Source organism: Schistocerca piceifrons, unplaced genomic scaffold (genome assembly GCF_021461385.2).
Source record: "Schistocerca piceifrons isolate TAMUIC-IGC-003096 unplaced genomic scaffold, iqSchPice1.1 HiC_scaffold_1693, whole genome shotgun sequence".
In the NCBI taxonomy this organism is placed as follows: Eukaryota; Metazoa; Arthropoda; class Insecta; order Orthoptera; family Acrididae; genus Schistocerca; species Schistocerca piceifrons.
In genome coordinates, this window is record NW_025727560.1 from 14,733 (window position 1) to 32,458 (window position 17,726).

The 17,726-nt window shown below is 50.0% G+C and overlaps 9 non-coding genes across 9 annotated transcripts; all 9 read left to right on the forward strand.

Moving 5' to 3' along the window:
• The first annotated feature begins 761 nt into the window (after positions 1 to 761).
• LOC124737226 lies at positions 762 to 880 on the forward strand. Its single transcript, XR_007009582.1, has one exon. It is a non-coding gene; the product is annotated as a 5S ribosomal RNA (ribosomal RNA).
• Positions 881 to 1,926: 1,046 nt separating this feature from the next.
• LOC124737227 lies at positions 1,927 to 2,045 on the forward strand. The gene has a single exon (XR_007009583.1). It is a non-coding gene; the product is annotated as a 5S ribosomal RNA (ribosomal RNA).
• A 1,045-nt stretch (positions 2,046 to 3,090) lies between these two features.
• On the forward strand, positions 3,091 to 3,209 carry LOC124737229. The gene has a single exon (XR_007009585.1). It is a non-coding gene; the product is annotated as a 5S ribosomal RNA (ribosomal RNA).
• A 1,045-nt stretch (positions 3,210 to 4,254) lies between these two features.
• Positions 4,255 to 4,373, forward strand: LOC124737231. Its single transcript, XR_007009586.1, has one exon. It is a non-coding gene; the product is annotated as a 5S ribosomal RNA (ribosomal RNA).
• A 1,046-nt stretch (positions 4,374 to 5,419) lies between these two features.
• Positions 5,420 to 5,538, forward strand: LOC124737232. Its single transcript, XR_007009587.1, has one exon. It is a non-coding gene; the product is annotated as a 5S ribosomal RNA (ribosomal RNA).
• Positions 5,539 to 6,584: 1,046 nt separating this feature from the next.
• On the forward strand, positions 6,585 to 6,703 carry LOC124737233. Its single transcript, XR_007009588.1, has one exon. It is a non-coding gene; the product is annotated as a 5S ribosomal RNA (ribosomal RNA).
• Positions 6,704 to 7,748: 1,045 nt separating this feature from the next.
• LOC124737234 lies at positions 7,749 to 7,867 on the forward strand. The gene has a single exon (XR_007009589.1). It is a non-coding gene; the product is annotated as a 5S ribosomal RNA (ribosomal RNA).
• Positions 7,868 to 15,491: 7,624 nt separating this feature from the next.
• Positions 15,492 to 15,610, forward strand: LOC124737235. Its single transcript, XR_007009590.1, has one exon. It is a non-coding gene; the product is annotated as a 5S ribosomal RNA (ribosomal RNA).
• A 1,045-nt stretch (positions 15,611 to 16,655) lies between these two features.
• On the forward strand, positions 16,656 to 16,774 carry LOC124737236. Its single transcript, XR_007009591.1, has one exon. It is a non-coding gene; the product is annotated as a 5S ribosomal RNA (ribosomal RNA).
• Positions 16,775 to 17,726: the final 952 nt, after the last annotated feature.

A 17,726-nucleotide genomic window follows, 5' to 3' on the forward strand; every position in this document is an offset into this window, starting at 1 on the left:
CTTTAGTCGTCTCGTCTCGTCTCGTCTCGTCTCCTCTCCTCATCTCCTGCAGACGTTTCTTGTGCTTGCGCTGTTATATGGGCCACGACCCGAGCGGCAGCGAGCGGCAGTCGAGCAAAGTCGGGACAAGTCGGGACGGATACAGGGACAGGGATAGGAATGGTGCGAATGCACTGCAAATTACGCAAACACCTCGTCTGAGGCGAGGCGAGGCGAGGCGAGGAAGCTCACATCGCCAGCAGTGGCGCCCTCCAACAAGACTGTGCCACACCCCGCACAGGCCCTACGCCGGTCGGCCGCGCGCCAGCCCTCCTGCGCTGGACACCAGGGACAAGATGCGTCTTCCGCGAGTGTCGAAGGCTGCACGCGCCAAGCGGATGACAGGAGGTGCAACGAGAAGCTGCGCGTCTCACACACACGGCGGCGCGCCCGCTAGTTCGGCAGTCGCTCTGCTGGCACGTCGGATTGCGGAAGGAAGTGCTTACAATTACAATTCTGTTCGTGTTTTATGTTGTAAAGTTGTTAGCTTGTAACGACGTAATGTTAATAAATAAATTTATAAAGCTCACAAAAAAAAAAAAAAAAACACGAAGCACGTCCTTCCGGCTCATAAGTTTTGGAACTCAGGATTGCGTTCGCGCTAACGTGACGAATTGTCAATAAAAAGAAAATGCGGCTGCTTTCGACCGAAAAGTAAGATTTTGTGTGTGTTGGGATAAGAACCGAATGCGAATTCTGCCATGCGCCAACATTATATGGGCGCCAACGGCCATACCATGTTGAGTACACCGGTTCTCGTCCGATCACCGAAGTTAAGCAACATCGGGCGTGGTTAGTACTTGGATGGGTGACCGCCTGGGAACACCACGTGCTGTTGGCTCCCCATCATTTACTTTTTTTTTTTTTATACCGCCCTCTTTCCATACCACCGTTGTCTTGTGACTAAGATTCTTGCTTAAGCATTTTAAACTACTGTAATGACCATAAAGTACGAAATTGCAGTAAATGTCTCAGTTTGAGGGAGAATGTGCTAACCAAGTTCGCCAGGAAGTCTTTGAAAACGACAAAACAGTACGAATCGGCAGATGTGTTCTGAAATACGTCAGCGCCTGTTGTTGTGTAGCGGTGTACAATTCCTACTTCGATATGTAATCATAAAGTTATTCTTTAGTCGTCTCGTCTCGTCTCGTCTCGTCTCCTCTCCTCATCTCCTGCAGACGTTTCTTGTGCTTGCGCTGTTATATGGGCCACGACCCGAGCGGCAGCGAGCGGCAGTCGAGCAAAGTCGGGACAAGTCGGGACGGATACAGGGACAGGGATAGGAATGGTGCGAATGCACTGCAAATTACGCAAACACCTCGTCTGAGGCGAGGCGAGGCGAGGCGAGGAAGCTCACATCGCCAGCAGTGGCGCCCTCCAACAAGACTGTGCCACACCCCGCACAGGCCCTACGCCGGTCGGCCGCGCGCCAGCCCTCCTGCGCTGGACACCAGGGACAAGATGCGTCTTCCGCGAGTGTCGAAGGCTGCACGCGCCAAGCGGATGACAGGAGGTGCAACGAGAAGCTGCGCGTCTCACACACACGGCGGCGCGCCCGCTAGTTCGGCAGTCGCTCTGCTGGCACGTCGGATTGCGGAAGGAAGTGCTTACAATTACAATTCTGTTCGTGTTTTATGTTGTAAAGTTGTTAGCTTGTAACGATGTAATGTTAATAAATAAATTTATAAAGCTCACAAAAAAAAAAAAAAACACGAAGCACGTCCTTCCGGCTCATAAGTTTTGGAACTCAGGATTGCGTTCGCGCTAACGTGACGAATTGTCAATAAAAAAAAAAAATGCGGCTGCTTTCGACCGAAAAGTAAGATTTTGTGTGTGTTGGGATAAGAACCGAATGCGAATTCTGCCATGCGCCAACATTATATGGGCGCCAACGGCCATACCATGTTGAGTACACCGGTTCTCGTCCGATCACCGAAGTTAAGCAACATCGGGCGTGGTTAGTACTTGGATGGGTGACCGCCTGGGAACACCACGTGCTGTTGGCTCCCCATCATTTACTTTTTTTTTTTTATACCGCCCTCTTTCCATACCACCGTTGTCTTGTGACTAAGATTCTTGCTTAAGCATTTTAAACTACTGTAATGACCATAAAGTACGAAATTGCAGTAAATGTCTCAGTTTGAGGGAGAATGTGCTAACCAAGTTCGCCAGGAAGTCTTTGAAAACGACAAAACAGTACGAATCGGCAGATGTGTTCTGAAATACGTCAGCGCCTGTTGTTGTGTAGCGGTGTACAATTCCTACTTCGATATGTAATCATAAAGTTATTCTTTAGTCGTCTCGTCTCGTCTCGTCTCGTCTCCTCTCCTCATCTCCTGCAGACGTTTCTTGTGCTTGCGCTGTTATATGGGCCACGACCCGAGCGGCAGCGAGCGGCAGTCGAGCAAAGTCGGGACAAGTCGGGACGGATACAGGGACAGGGATAGGAATGGTGCGAATGCACTGCAAATTACGCAAACACCTCGTCTGAGGCGAGGCGAGGCGAGGCGAGGAAGCTCACATCGCCAGCAGTGGCGCCCTCCAACAAGACTGTGCCACACCCCGCACAGGCCCTACGCCGGTCGGCCGCGCGCCAGCCCTCCTGCGCTGGACACCAGGGACAAGATGCGTCTTCCGCGAGTGTCGAAGGCTGCACGCGCCAAGCGGATGACAGGAGGTGCAACGAGAAGCTGCGCGTCTCACACACACGGCGGCGCGCCCGCTAGTTCGGCAGTCGCTCTGCTGGCACGTCGGATTGCGGAAGGAAGTGCTTACAATTACAATTCTGTTCGTGTTTTATGTTGTAAAGTTGTTAGCTTGTAACGACGTAATGTTAATAAATAAATTTATAAAGCTCACAAAAAAAAAAAAAAAAACACGAAGCACGTCCTTCCGGCTCATAAGTTTTGGAACTCAGGATTGCGTTCGCGCTAACGTGACGAATTGTCAATAAAAAGAAAATGCGGCTGCTTTCGACCGAAAAGTAAGATTTTGTGTGTGTTGGGATAAGAACCGAATGCGAATTCTGCCATGCGCCAACATTATATGGGCGCCAACGGCCATACCATGTTGAGTACACCGGTTCTCGTCCGATCACCGAAGTTAAGCAACATCGGGCGTGGTTAGTACTTGGATGGGTGACCGCCTGGGAACACCACGTGCTGTTGGCTCCCCATCATTTACTTTTTTTTTTTTATACCGCCCTCTTTCCATACCACCGTTGTCTTGTGACTAAGATTCTTGCTTAAGCATTTTAAACTACTGTAATGACCATAAAGTACGAAATTGCAGTAAATGTCTCAGTTTGAGGGAGAATGTGCTAACCAAGTTCGCCAGGAAGTCTTTGAAAACGACAAAACAGTACGAATCGGCAGATGTGTTCTGAAATACGTCAGCGCCTGTTGTTGTGTAGCGGTGTACAATTCCTACTTCGATATGTAATCATAAAGTTATTCTTTAGTCGTCTCGTCTCGTCTCGTCTCGTCTCCTCTCCTCATCTCCTGCAGACGTTTCTTGTGCTTGCGCTGTTATATGGGCCACGACCCGAGCGGCAGCGAGCGGCAGTCGAGCAAAGTCGGGACAAGTCGGGACGGATACAGGGACAGGGATAGGAATGGTGCGAATGCACTGCAAATTACGCAAACACCTCGTCTGAGGCGAGGCGAGGCGAGGCGAGGAAGCTCACATCGCCAGCAGTGGCGCCCTCCAACAAGACTGTGCCACACCCCGCACAGGCCCTACGCCGGTCGGCCGCGCGCCAGCCCTCCTGCGCTGGACACCAGGGACAAGATGCGTCTTCCGCGAGTGTCGAAGGCTGCACGCGCCAAGCGGATGACAGGAGGTGCAACGAGAAGCTGCGCGTCTCACACACACGGCGGCGCGCCCGCTAGTTCGGCAGTCGCTCTGCTGGCACGTCGGATTGCGGAAGGAAGTGCTTACAATTACAATTCTGTTCGTGTTTTATGTTGTAAAGTTGTTAGCTTGTAACGACGTAATGTTAATAAATAAATTTATAAAGCTCACAAAAAAAAAAAAAAAAACACGAAGCACGTCCTTCCGGCTCATAAGTTTTGGAACTCAGGATTGCGTTCGCGCTAACGTGACGAATTGTCAATAAAAAGAAAATGCGGCTGCTTTCGACCGAAAAGTAAGATTTTGTGTGTGTTGGGATAAGAACCGAATGCGAATTCTGCCATGCGCCAACATTATATGGGCGCCAACGGCCATACCATGTTGAGTACACCGGTTCTCGTCCGATCACCGAAGTTAAGCAACATCGGGCGTGGTTAGTACTTGGATGGGTGACCGCCTGGGAACACCACGTGCTGTTGGCTCCCCATCATTTACTTTTTTTTTTTTATACCGCCCTCTTTCCATACCACCGTTGTCTTGTGACTAAGATTCTTGCTTAAGCATTTTAAACTACTGTAATGACCATAAAGTACGAAATTGCAGTAAATGTCTCAGTTTGAGGGAGAATGTGCTAACCAAGTTCGCCAGGAAGTCTTTGAAAACGACAAAACAGTACGAATCGGCAGATGTGTTCTGAAATACGTCAGCGCCTGTTGTTGTGTAGCGGTGTACAATTCCTACTTCGATATGTAATCATAAAGTTATTCTTTAGTCGTCTCGTCTCGTCTCGTCTCGTCTCCTCTCCTCATCTCCTGCAGACGTTTCTTGTGCTTGCGCTGTTATATGGGCCACGACCCGAGCGGCAGCGAGCGGCAGTCGAGCAAAGTCGGGACAAGTCGGGACGGATACAGGGACAGGGATAGGAATGGTGCGAATGCACTGCAAATTACGCAAACACCTCGTCTGAGGCGAGGCGAGGCGAGGCGAGGAAGCTCACATCGCCAGCAGTGGCGCCCTCCAACAAGACTGTGCCACACCCCGCACAGGCCCTACGCCGGTCGGCCGCGCGCCAGCCCTCCTGCGCTGGACACCAGGGACAAGATGCGTCTTCCGCGAGTGTCGAAGGCTGCACGCGCCAAGCGGATGACAGGAGGTGCAACGAGAAGCTGCGCGTCTCACACACACGGCGGCGCGCCCGCTAGTTCGGCAGTCGCTCTGCTGGCACGTCGGATTGCGGAAGGAAGTGCTTACAATTACAATTCTGTTCGTGTTTTATGTTGTAAAGTTGTTAGCTTGTAACGACGTAATGTTAATAAATAAATTTATAAAGCTCACAAAAAAAAAAAAAAAAAACACGAAGCACGTCCTTCCGGCTCATAAGTTTTGGAACTCAGGATTGCGTTCGCGCTAACGTGACGAATTGTCAATAAAAAGAAAATGCGGCTGCTTTCGACCGAAAAGTAAGATTTTGTGTGTGTTGGGATAAGAACCGAATGCGAATTCTGCCATGCGCCAACATTATATGGGCGCCAACGGCCATACCATGTTGAGTACACCGGTTCTCGTCCGATCACCGAAGTTAAGCAACATCGGGCGTGGTTAGTACTTGGATGGGTGACCGCCTGGGAACACCACGTGCTGTTGGCTCCCCATCATTTACTTTTTTTTTTTTTATACCGCCCTCTTTCCATACCACCGTTGTCTTGTGACTAAGATTCTTGCTTAAGCATTTTAAACTACTGTAATGACCATAAAGTACGAAATTGCAGTAAATGTCTCAGTTTGAGGGAGAATGTGCTAACCAAGTTCGCCAGGAAGTCTTTGAAAACGACAAAACAGTACGAATCGGCAGATGTGTTCTGAAATACGTCAGCGCCTGTTGTTGTGTAGCGGTGTACAATTCCTACTTCGATATGTAATCATAAAGTTATTCTTTAGTCGTCTCGTCTCGTCTCGTCTCGTCTCCTCTCCTCATCTCCTGCAGACGTTTCTTGTGCTTGCGCTGTTATATGGGCCACGACCCGAGCGGCAGCGAGCGGCAGTCGAGCAAAGTCGGGACAAGTCGGGACGGATACAGGGACAGGGATAGGAATGGTGCGAATGCACTGCAAATTACGCAAACACCTCGTCTGAGGCGAGGCGAGGCGAGGCGAGGAAGCTCACATCGCCAGCAGTGGCGCCCTCCAACAAGACTGTGCCACACCCCGCACAGGCCCTACGCCGGTCGGCCGCGCGCCAGCCCTCCTGCGCTGGACACCAGGGACAAGATGCGTCTTCCGCGAGTGTCGAAGGCTGCACGCGCCAAGCGGATGACAGGAGGTGCAACGAGAAGCTGCGCGTCTCACACACACGGCGGCGCGCCCGCTAGTTCGGCAGTCGCTCTGCTGGCACGTCGGATTGCGGAAGGAAGTGCTTACAATTACAATTCTGTTCGTGTTTTATGTTGTAAAGTTGTTAGCTTGTAACGATGTAATGTTAATAAATAAATTTATAAAGCTCACAAAAAAAAAAAAAAACACGAAGCACGTCCTTCCGGCTCATAAGTTTTGGAACTCAGGATTGCGTTCGCGCTAACGTGACGAATTGTCAATAAAAAAAAAAAATGCGGCTGCTTTCGACCGAAAAGTAAGATTTTGTGTGTGTTGGGATAAGAACCGAATGCGAATTCTGCCATGCGCCAACATTATATGGGCGCCAACGGCCATACCATGTTGAGTACACCGGTTCTCGTCCGATCACCGAAGTTAAGCAACATCGGGCGTGGTTAGTACTTGGATGGGTGACCGCCTGGGAACACCACGTGCTGTTGGCTCCCCATCATTTACTTTTTTTTTTTTATACCGCCCTCTTTCCATACCACCGTTGTCTTGTGACTAAGATTCTTGCTTAAGCATTTTAAACTACTGTAATGACCATAAAGTACGAAATTGCAGTAAATGTCTCAGTTTGAGGGAGAATGTGCTAACCAAGTTCGCCAGGAAGTCTTTGAAAACGACAAAACAGTACGAATCGGCAGATGTGTTCTGAAATACGTCAGCGCCTGTTGTTGTGTAGCGGTGTACAATTCCTACTTCGATATGTAATCATAAAGTTATTCTTTAGTCGTCTCGTCTCGTCTCGTCTCGTCTCCTCTCCTCATCTCCTGCAGACGTTTCTTGTGCTTGCGCTGTTATATGGGCCACGACCCGAGCGGCAGCGAGCGGCAGTCGAGCAAAGTCGGGACAAGTCGGGACGGATACAGGGACAGGGATAGGAATGGTGCGAATGCACTGCAAATTACGCAAACACCTCGTCTGAGGCGAGGCGAGGCGAGGCGAGGAAGCTCACATCGCCAGCAGTGGCGCCCTCCAACAAGACTGTGCCACACCCCGCACAGGCCCTACGCCGGTCGGCCGCGCGCCAGCCCTCCTGCGCTGGACACCAGGGACAAGATGCGTCTTCCGCGAGTGTCGAAGGCTGCACGCGCCAAGCGGATGACAGGAGGTGCAACGAGAAGCTGCGCGTCTCACACACACGGCGGCGCGCCCGCTAGTTCGGCAGTCGCTCTGCTGGCACGTCGGATTGCGGAAGGAAGTGCTTACAATTACAATTCTGTTCGTGTTTTATGTTGTAAAGTTGTTAGCTTGTAACGATGTAATGTTAATAAATAAATTTATAAAGCTCACAAAAAAAAAAAAAAACACGAAGCACGTCCTTCCGGCTCATAAGTTTTGGAACTCAGGATTGCGTTCGCGCTAACGTGACGAATTGTCAATAAAAAAAAAAAATGCGGCTGCTTTCGACCGAAAAGTAAGATTTTGTGTGTGTTGGGATAAGAACCGAATGCGAATTCTGCCATGCGCCAACATTATATGGGCGCCAACGGCCATACCATGTTGAGTACACCGGTTCTCGTCCGATCACCGAAGTTAAGCAACATCGGGCGTGGTTAGTACTTGGATGGGTGACCGCCTGGGAACACCACGTGCTGTTGGCTCCCCATCATTTACTTTTTTTTTTTTATACCGCCCTCTTTCCATACCACCGTTGTCTTGTGACTAAGATTCTTGCTTAAGCATTTTAAACTACTGTAATGACCATAAAGTACGAAATTGCAGTAAATGTCTCAGTTTGAGGGAGAATGTGCTAACCAAGTTCGCCAGGAAGTCTTTGAAAACGACAAAACAGTACGAATCGGCAGATGTGTTCTGAAATACGTCAGCGCCTGTTGTTGTGTAGCGGTGTACAATTCCTACTTCGATATGTAATCATAAAGTTATTCTTTAGTCGTCTCGTCTCGTCTCGTCTCGTCTCCTCTCCTCATCTCCTGCAGACGTTTCTTGTGCTTGCGCTGTTATATGGGCCACGACCCGAGCGGCAGCGAGCGGCAGTCGAGCAAAGTCGGGACAAGTCGGGACGGATACAGGGACAGGGATAGGAATGGTGCGAATGCACTGCAAATTACGCAAACACCTCGTCTGAGGCGAGGCGAGGCGAGGCGAGGAAGCTCACATCGCCAGCAGTGGCGCCCTCCAACAAGACTGTGCCACACCCCGCACAGGCCCTACGCCGGTCGGCCGCGCGCCAGCCCGGACGTGTGTTCGGCTCGTGCCTGCTGCCACTTTCGAGTGCTGCAGGCGGTGTCTTCGTCGCGTGTTTGGTGCTGCGCCTCGCAGCGTTCTCTCTTCTCTACTAGTTCCTGTAAGTTTATTGACGCTTTATTATGAATCGTGCTAACTCCGTACAGTGTGTTTTTGATAGGAACGCGGCTAGACCGTCTCCTTTTGATGTTCACGAATGGATATTTTCCGAATTGCGTATTCCCGAATCTGATTTGGTCGGCATTCAGCTCGATTTTATTCAAAACTCTGTCTTTTTGAAACTTCCGAACGCGGATTGTGTCGATACGCTAGTTACTGACAGTGGTGGCGTTAAGAAATTTAAGCACGTGGACGGTACTTTGTCTGATGTTTTGATACTGCCGGCAGGCTTCGGCATTCGAAATGTGAAGGTTTATAATGTTCCCTTTGAGTGCCCCAATGAGGCCATTGCTCGTAAACTTGGCGAATTTGGCACCGTTCTAAGTGTGGAGAATGATGTGTGGCCTGCAGGTTTTAGGTACCGGGTTTTGAGTGGTGTTCGGACAGTACGTGTAGATTTAAAGAAACATATACCCTCGTATCTGATCATTGCTGGCACGCGAGCTTTCCTTAGCTATAGTGGGCAGCCGCAGACGTGCTCAGTGTGTGGCAAAACAGATCATTTGCGACAAACTTGCACTTTACGCAGGCCGGTACAGCTGCCGCGCGAAGCTGTTGACAACACTACGTATGCAGGCGCGTTGGTTGGACCCCCCTCAGTCGCCCCGACCGACCGACAGGCTTCTGCCGCTCCTGCGGCTGTGGCTGCTGTGTCCGATCATGTGACTCCGCCGACAGTTGTCGTGCTCCCGGTTGTGTCGGAACAAAGTTTACCTGCCGAACTCACCCCTCGCGAGGTCAGTATTGCTGATTTGCCAGCCGTAAGTGTTCCGGACGTGCCTGTTGGGGAGTCTTCTGAAATGTTGGTCGAGTCTCCCCGGCCGATTTCCGTCCCCGCCCCACCGACAGACAAGCGGAAATTGCAGTCACAACCGGGCCTGTCCACTTCTGGCGAGGCGGATGCTAGCAGCGCAGAAAGTGAGGTGTCCCAAGTTTCCACCCAGTCCGCCCCTGCCGATCCCAAACCAAAGCGTAGGCGGTCTAAGAAACGTTCGAAAACGGCGCCCACTGAGGGCGACGGCGTTTCCTTCGAACAGGCCGTTGAGGGACTAACGGATTCCTTGGTCCAAGAGCGTCGCGACGCACCTTTTGTGCACGGTCCACCTGTGTCGGTGCCCGCCACCCCCGCTTCCCGGGCCGTCCCGGATGCCCCACCTGTTCCTTCGGACACCATGCAGTGGTCTGAAGATGCGGAGGAGGATAATTTTTTCTAGTTTTGCTTAAGTGAAAGAGTCCACCCTGACGCGTGCCTTCCACCAGTTGCGCGTCCTGACACTTAATGTCAATAGAATTCGCAGTGCCCGTAAAATTGACGCCCTTTTACACTTTTTGCAATCTGCTTGTTGTGATGTGATTTTCCTTCAAGAACTTACAGCTGACGTTGTCCCGCATCTTACTGCGTTTAATGTTATTCTTAATATTGATCCGGAAGTAGGATTTGGTACGGCGATTTTAATCATGCCCGGTTTAGAGTATAACAACATAGCAATTTTACCGGATGGACGAGGGGTGGCGTGTGTAATCTGCGACATATTTTTTGTTAACGTGTATGCCCCCTCTGGAACTGATAATAAACGTCTGAGGAATACCTTTTTCGCTCATGATGTATGTCAGCTTTTCCATCGAAACCACCGACGGATCATCTTCGGTGGCGATTTTAATTGTGTTTTACGTGACGCCGACCAGGAGCCGACGGCGAATAAGTGTCTTGCACTGCAAAATTTAGTTGACATTTACAAATTTAAGGACACGTGGCTTCGTTTTAGTCCGACTGCTGCAGGTTTTACTTATTTTTATCCTACTGGGCATAGCAGATTGGACAGAATTTATATCTCGCCGGATCTTACTGCTTCCATCTTGCAGGCAGAAGTTGCTCCCGTCGCTTTTTCGGATCATTGTGGTTATTTGTGTGCTTTTAATGTCCCGTACGTTCGCCCGGAACGTACGCGCTCCTATTGGAAATTCAATGTTAGTGTTTTGGATGACGTCAGTCTTGTCGAACAGGTGCATTTGTTGTGGCGCCAACTTCTTCAGCGCCGCCCGCAGGCGAGTTCTACTGTCGATTGGTGGCTCCGTCACGCTAAACCGGCCATTCGTAGTTTGCTTATCAATTACTGTCGTGACAAGGCCCATTGGGACATGATGACGGTCGATTTTTATCGCGATTGTTTACGGGATTTAATTACTCGGGTTACCGACCGCCCTGAGCTACTTCCCACGTTACGGAAGATTAAAGCGAAGATTTTAAACCATCTGTATCGCAAGGCACAGGGCTCTGTTGTCCGCAGCAGGCCTTTCGATCCTACGTTGAAGGAACCACTTTCCTTGTATCATTTACGACGAGCCCGTCTGCGGCGTGAAAAACTTTTATTCAAGGACTGGATTACGCGTGACGGCCTTAAGACTTCAGATCGACGGGTGATTCAGGACGAAATTTACGATCACTATTCTCGTCTCTTTCAATTTCAACCTTTGAATGACGCCTCCTTGCAGACATTTTTACGTGATCTGCCTTCCATTTTAACGCCTCAGGATAGACTTCTTTTAAATGAGCGTTTTACAGCTGATGATGTTTCTGCCGCTGTTCAGGCTAGCCCGAAGGGAAAAGCCCCTGGCAATGACGGAATTCCTGTTGAATTTTATGTTAAATTTTCCGGCCTTTTCACTGACATTTTCGTTGCCATGGTCAATGAAATCCATAACGGCCTCGATGTGCCGGACGAATTTTTAGAGGGGCTCATCGTCCTCGTCCCGAAAACAACTGGCACCCCAAGTGCGGTGACTTTACGGCCGATTACTTTATTAAACGCCGATTATAAAATCGTTGCGCGCTGCTTTTCACACCGTCTGCGGCCGGCGTTGAAGTCCGTCATTAGCCCATCTCAATCGTGTGCCGTACCTGGACGGAATATTTATGACGCTGTCCTCGCGTATCGTGAATGTATCGCTTCTGCCGCATCCAGCCGTGGCGGCCGAGCTGCGATACTCTCCATTGATTTTCACAACGCGTTCGACAGAATCAGTCACGAGTACTTGCGGCGGGTCATGACTAAGTTCGGGTTTGGTTTCAAATTCACGCATGTGATATCCAACCTTTTGAAATCGGCTACTTCCCGAATCCTTTTTCATGGCCAGGCCAGTGATGTCCTCAGGCTGAACAGGTCCGTTCGCCAAGGGTGCCCACTTTCCATGGGATTATTCGTCTTAGCCTTGGATCCTCTACTCCGCAAAATAACGGCTGTTTGCCACGGTGTACCGTTTGGTGCGGGTTCGCTTGTCTGTCGGGCGTATGCTGATGATTTGGGGGTTTTTATCCAACGCCCCGACGATATTGATGCGCTCCGTCTCCTCCTTCAACAGTTTGAAACGGCATCGGGTGCGGTTGTCAACCCCCGTAAGTCCATCTTACTGCCGCTTACTGTGACCATGAGAGATGTCCGTCGTGATTGGTATACCGTACAGTTGCGGCATAAGATTCTTGGGATCCAGATGACTCCAAATGTACAACGGATGACGGTGTTAAATTGGCGCGCGGTGTTATATTCTGTTCGGGCGGCGACTCAGGCTGCCGCCAAACGAAATTTATCATTGCTGGAGAGGGTTTCGATTGTTAATACCCAGATGTTGGCCAAGGCCTGGTACTTGGCTCAAGTTTTGCCGGTGCCGAAGGAGATCGAACGGGCCATCAAGCATGCTGTTTCTTGGCTGGTCTGGCGAGGCGCAATTTTTAAAGTCGCCTACAATGTTTGTACGCTCCCGCCGGACAGAGGCGGCCTCGGTATGGTCGATTTTCCTTCCAAGTGTGCTGCTCTTTTGCTCCACCGGACCAACTGTGTGATCGCCACTGCCGGGCAGTGCCCCACGTCTGCACTCTTCGATCTTTACCGCCCAGCTTCTCTCCGCGCGCCTGTCTCTGTCCAGGCTATCCCGTATCAATTGAATTTCGTTCGCCAGTATTTCCTTCACACGAGCTATCTGATAGGTGACGACCGGCGCCGGGGTAACGTCCGCGCGATCGCAGAGGCCCTCCGTGGAACTCCGCCGACTAACAAATGGGAGTTGCGGCTGCCGCAGTACGATTGGCGGACGGTGTGGTCCAATATTTCCAGTCCGTTGTTGACATCCGATGTTCGGGACACCTGGTATAAAGTTGTGAATCGCACCGTTGCCACGAATGCGAAACTCCACGCGATCAATCTCCTCCCGAGTGGCCTCTGTGGGCGGTGCGCGGCTGAAGACACGATCGAACACCGATTTGTGTGCCCCCAGTTTAAAGAGGTGTGGGATGCCACCTGTGCGATGTTGGCGTTGATTAATAGGACTACCCCGCGTGCCGTGCAGCCCTTGTATATCCTGGTTCCCGACTGGCGGCCGTATCCTGCAACCAAGAGAAACGCTACCGTGTGGATTGCCGCACATGCCGCACATGCGATTTTCTCTCTCCGACTCACGGATCGCTTGCAGTTCTTGACATATCTTTGGGACTATTATGGACGGGAGAAACAGAATCCGAAGTGTGTTTCCCATTATGCCCGATTTTTAGATGTCGCTTTACGGACCGCCTTTACCACTTTAAATATTTCTCTCCTGCCATGATTATGTACTTCCATTTCCACTGTACCTTTTGGCGGGACATGCGGAATGATGTATATGTATCTATTTTCTTGATGTCTGACAGTCAATTTGTCTCACCGGCTCGACTTTCCTCCCGCCATTTTGAACGGTTGTCCTTAGGATTCTCCCTATTAGTCTTCTCTCCTGGATTTGACGTTTGTTCCCTATTGCTGACACTTACTTCATTTTTGTGACTATTTCTGGACCGTCGTTGACTTGTCCCTGAACTTTGGAACGGTGCTTCCAGATATTTTGTGTTTGTAATGGTTGCCTTCTGGGCACGGAAAACAAGCTTCTCAAGCTTCTCGAGACGACGAAATATGTTTGCTGCTGCCGGAATTGCGTAGACTTCGCCATTCCCGTGCGCCAGACATATTTGGCAATGTTTAGTGTGGTTGTTTTTTGAGAGTCCCTTTCTTTGCCTTACTCTGGCGGCGGTGGGCTACCGCTGCCGAATTGTGGTTATTGTCCTCCGAGCATGGTTTTTCATTTGTGTTTCGCGTCTTCGTGATTTCTTCCTTACGTTCCGTTATTCCACGTTTCTCGGGTTGGGAGGGCGCCGGAGACACTGTGGCCAGGCCTCGGATTGCGACCCCTGCCTGCTTTGCCTCCGTAGCCACCCTGGCCTGATCTTCCAAGAAAGTATATTTAGTTTTTTTTTCAACAAAAAAAAAAAAAAAAAAAAAAAAATATATATATATATAAATGCTCTGTCACACATTATTCAAGGGAGTACGACACACCACTCTTTCCGTTATTCCACGTTTCTCGGGTTGGGAGGGCGCCACAAAAAAAGGAAAAAAGTTAAAAGAAAAAAAAAAAAAAAAAAAAAAAGTTCTCGTCCGATCACCGAAGTTAAGCAACATCGGGCGTGGTTAGTACTTGGATGGGTGACCACCTGGGAACACCACGTGCTGTTGGCTCCCTTTCATTTACGTTTTTTTTTTTTTTTTTTTTTTTATACCGCCTTCTTTCCATACCACCGTTCTGTTGTGACAAAGATTCTTGCTTAAGTATTTTAATCTACTGTAATGACCATAAGGTGCGAAATTGCAGTAAATATCTCAGTTTGAGGGAGAATGAAAAAAAAAAAAAAAAAAAAAAAAAAAAAAAGTTCTCGTCCGATCACCGAAGTTAAGCAACATCGGGCGTGGTTAGTACTTGGATGGGTGACCGCCTGGGAACACCACGTGCTGTTGGCTCCCCATCATTTACTTTTTTTTTTTTATACCGCCCTCTTTCCATACCACCGTTGTCTTGTGACTAAGATTCTTGCTTAAGCATTTTAAACTACTGTAATGACCATAAAGTACGAAATTGCAGTAAATGTCTCAGTTTGAGGGAGAATGTGCTAACCAAGTTCGCCAGGAAGTCTTTGAAAACGACAAAACAGTACGAATCGGCAGATGTGTTCTGAAATACGTCAGCGCCTGTTGTTGTGTAGCGGTGTACAATTCCTACTTCGATATGTAATCATAAAGTTATTCTTTAGTCGTCTCGTCTCGTCTCGTCTCGTCTCCTCTCCTCATCTCCTGCAGACGTTTCTTGTGCTTGCGCTGTTATATGGGCCACGACCCGAGCGGCAGCGAGCGGCAGTCGAGCAAAGTCGGGACAAGTCGGGACGGATACAGGGACAGGGATAGGAATGGTGCGAATGCACTGCAAATTACGCAAACACCTCGTCTGAGGCGAGGCGAGGCGAGGCGAGGAAGCTCACATCGCCAGCAGTGGCGCCCTCCAACAAGACTGTGCCACACCCCGCACAGGCCCTACGCCGGTCGGCCGCGCGCCAGCCCTCCTGCGCTGGACACCAGGGACAAGATGCGTCTTCCGCGAGTGTCGAAGGCTGCACGCGCCAAGCGGATGACAGGAGGTGCAACGAGAAGCTGCGCGTCTCACACACACGGCGGCGCGCCCGCTAGTTCGGCAGTCGCTCTGCTGGCACGTCGGATTGCGGAAGGAAGTGCTTACAATTACAATTCTGTTCGTGTTTTATGTTGTAAAGTTGTTAGCTTGTAACGATGTAATGTTAATAAATAAATTTATAAAGCTCACAAAAAAAAAAAAAAACACGAAGCACGTCCTTCCGGCTCATAAGTTTTGGAACTCAGGATTGCGTTCGCGCTAACGTGACGAATTGTCAATAAAAAAAAAAAATGCGGCTGCTTTCGACCGAAAAGTAAGATTTTGTGTGTGTTGGGATAAGAACCGAATGCGAATTCTGCCATGCGCCAACATTATATGGGCGCCAACGGCCATACCATGTTGAGTACACCGGTTCTCGTCCGATCACCGAAGTTAAGCAACATCGGGCGTGGTTAGTACTTGGATGGGTGACCGCCTGGGAACACCACGTGCTGTTGGCTCCCCATCATTTACTTTTTTTTTTTTATACCGCCCTCTTTCCATACCACCGTTGTCTTGTGACTAAGATTCTTGCTTAAGCATTTTAAACTACTGTAATGACCATAAAGTACGAAATTGCAGTAAATGTCTCAGTTTGAGGGAGAATGTGCTAACCAAGTTCGCCAGGAAGTCTTTGAAAACGACAAAACAGTACGAATCGGCAGATGTGTTCTGAAATACGTCAGCGCCTGTTGTTGTGTAGCGGTGTACAATTCCTACTTCGATATGTAATCATAAAGTTATTCTTTAGTCGTCTCGTCTCGTCTCGTCTCGTCTCCTCTCCTCATCTCCTGCAGACGTTTCTTGTGCTTGCGCTGTTATATGGGCCACGACCCGAGCGGCAGCGAGCGGCAGTCGAGCAAAGTCGGGACAAGTCGGGACGGATACAGGGACAGGGATAGGAATGGTGCGAATGCACTGCAAATTACGCAAACACCTCGTCTGAGGCGAGGCGAGGCGAGGCGAGGAAGCTCACATCGCCAGCAGTGGCGCCCTCCAACAAGACTGTGCCACACCCCGCACAGGCCCTACGCCGGTCGGCCGCGCGCCAGCCCTCCTGCGCTGGACACCAGGGACAAGATGCGTCTTCCGCGAGTGTCGAAGGCTGCACGCGCCAAGCGGATGACAGGAGGTGCAACGAGAAGCTGCGCGTCTCACACACACGGCGGCGCGCCCGCTAGTTCGGCAGTCGCTCTGCTGGCACGTCGGATTGCGGAAGGAAGTGCTTACAATTACAATTCTGTTCGTGTTTTATGTTGTAAAGTTGTTAGCTTGTAACGATGTAATGTTAATAAATAAATTTATAAAGCTCACAAAAAAAAAAAAAAACACGAAGCACGTCCTTCCGGCTCATAAGTTTTGGAACTCAGGATTGCGTTCGCGCTAACGTGACGAATTGTCAATAAAAAAAAAAAATGCGGCTGCTTTCGACCGAAAAGTAAGATTTTGTGTGTGTTGGGATAAGAACCGAATGCGAATTCTGCCATGCGCCAACATTATATGGGCGCCAACGGCCATACCATGTTGAGTACACCGGTTCTCGTCCGATCACCGAAGTTAAGCAACATCGGGCGTGGTTAGTACTTGGATGGGTGACCGCCTGGGAACACCACGTGCTGTTGGCTCCCCATCATTTACTTTTTTTTTTTTATACCGCCCTCTTTCCATACCACCGTTGTCTTGTGACTAAGATTCTTGCTTAAGCATTTTAAACTACTGTAATGACCATAAAGTACGAAATTGCAGTAAATGTCTCAGTTTGAGGGAGAATGTGCTAACCAAGTTCGCCAGGAAGTCTTTGAAAACGACAAAACAGTACGAATCGGCAGATGTGTTCTGAAATACGTCAGCGCCTGTTGTTGTGTAGCGGTGTACAATTCCTACTTCGATATGTAATCATAAAGTTATTCTTTAGTCGTCTCGTCTCGTCTCGTCTCGTCTCCTCTCCTCATCTCCTGCAGACGTTTCTTGTGCTTGCGCTGTTATATGGGCCACGACCCGAGCGGCAGCGAGCGGCAGTCGAGCAAAGTCGGGACAAGTCGGGACGGATACAGGGACAGGGATAGGAATGGTGCGAATGCACTGCAAATTACGCAAACACCTCGTCTGAGGCGAGGCGAGGCGAGGCGAGGAAGCTCACATCGCCAGCAGTGGCGCCCTCCAACAAGACTGTGCCACACCCCGCACAGGCCCTACGCCGGTCGGCCGCGCGCCAGCCCTCCTGCGCTGGACACCAGGGACAAGATGCGTCTTCCGCGAGTGTCGAAGGCTGCACGCGCCAAGCGGATGACAGGAGGTGCAACGAGAAGCTGCGCGTCTCACACACACGGCGGCGCGCCCGCTAGTTCGGCAGTCGCTCTGCTGGCACGTCGGATTGCGGAAGGAAGTGCTTACAATTACAATTCTGTTCGTGTTTTATGTTGTAAAGTTGTTAGCTTGTAACGATGTAATGTTAATAAATAAATTTATAAAGCTCACAAAAAAAAAAAAAAACACGAAGCACGTCCTTCCGGCTCATAAGTTTTGGAACTCAGGATTGCGTTCGCGCTAACGTGACGAATTGTCAATAAAAAAAAA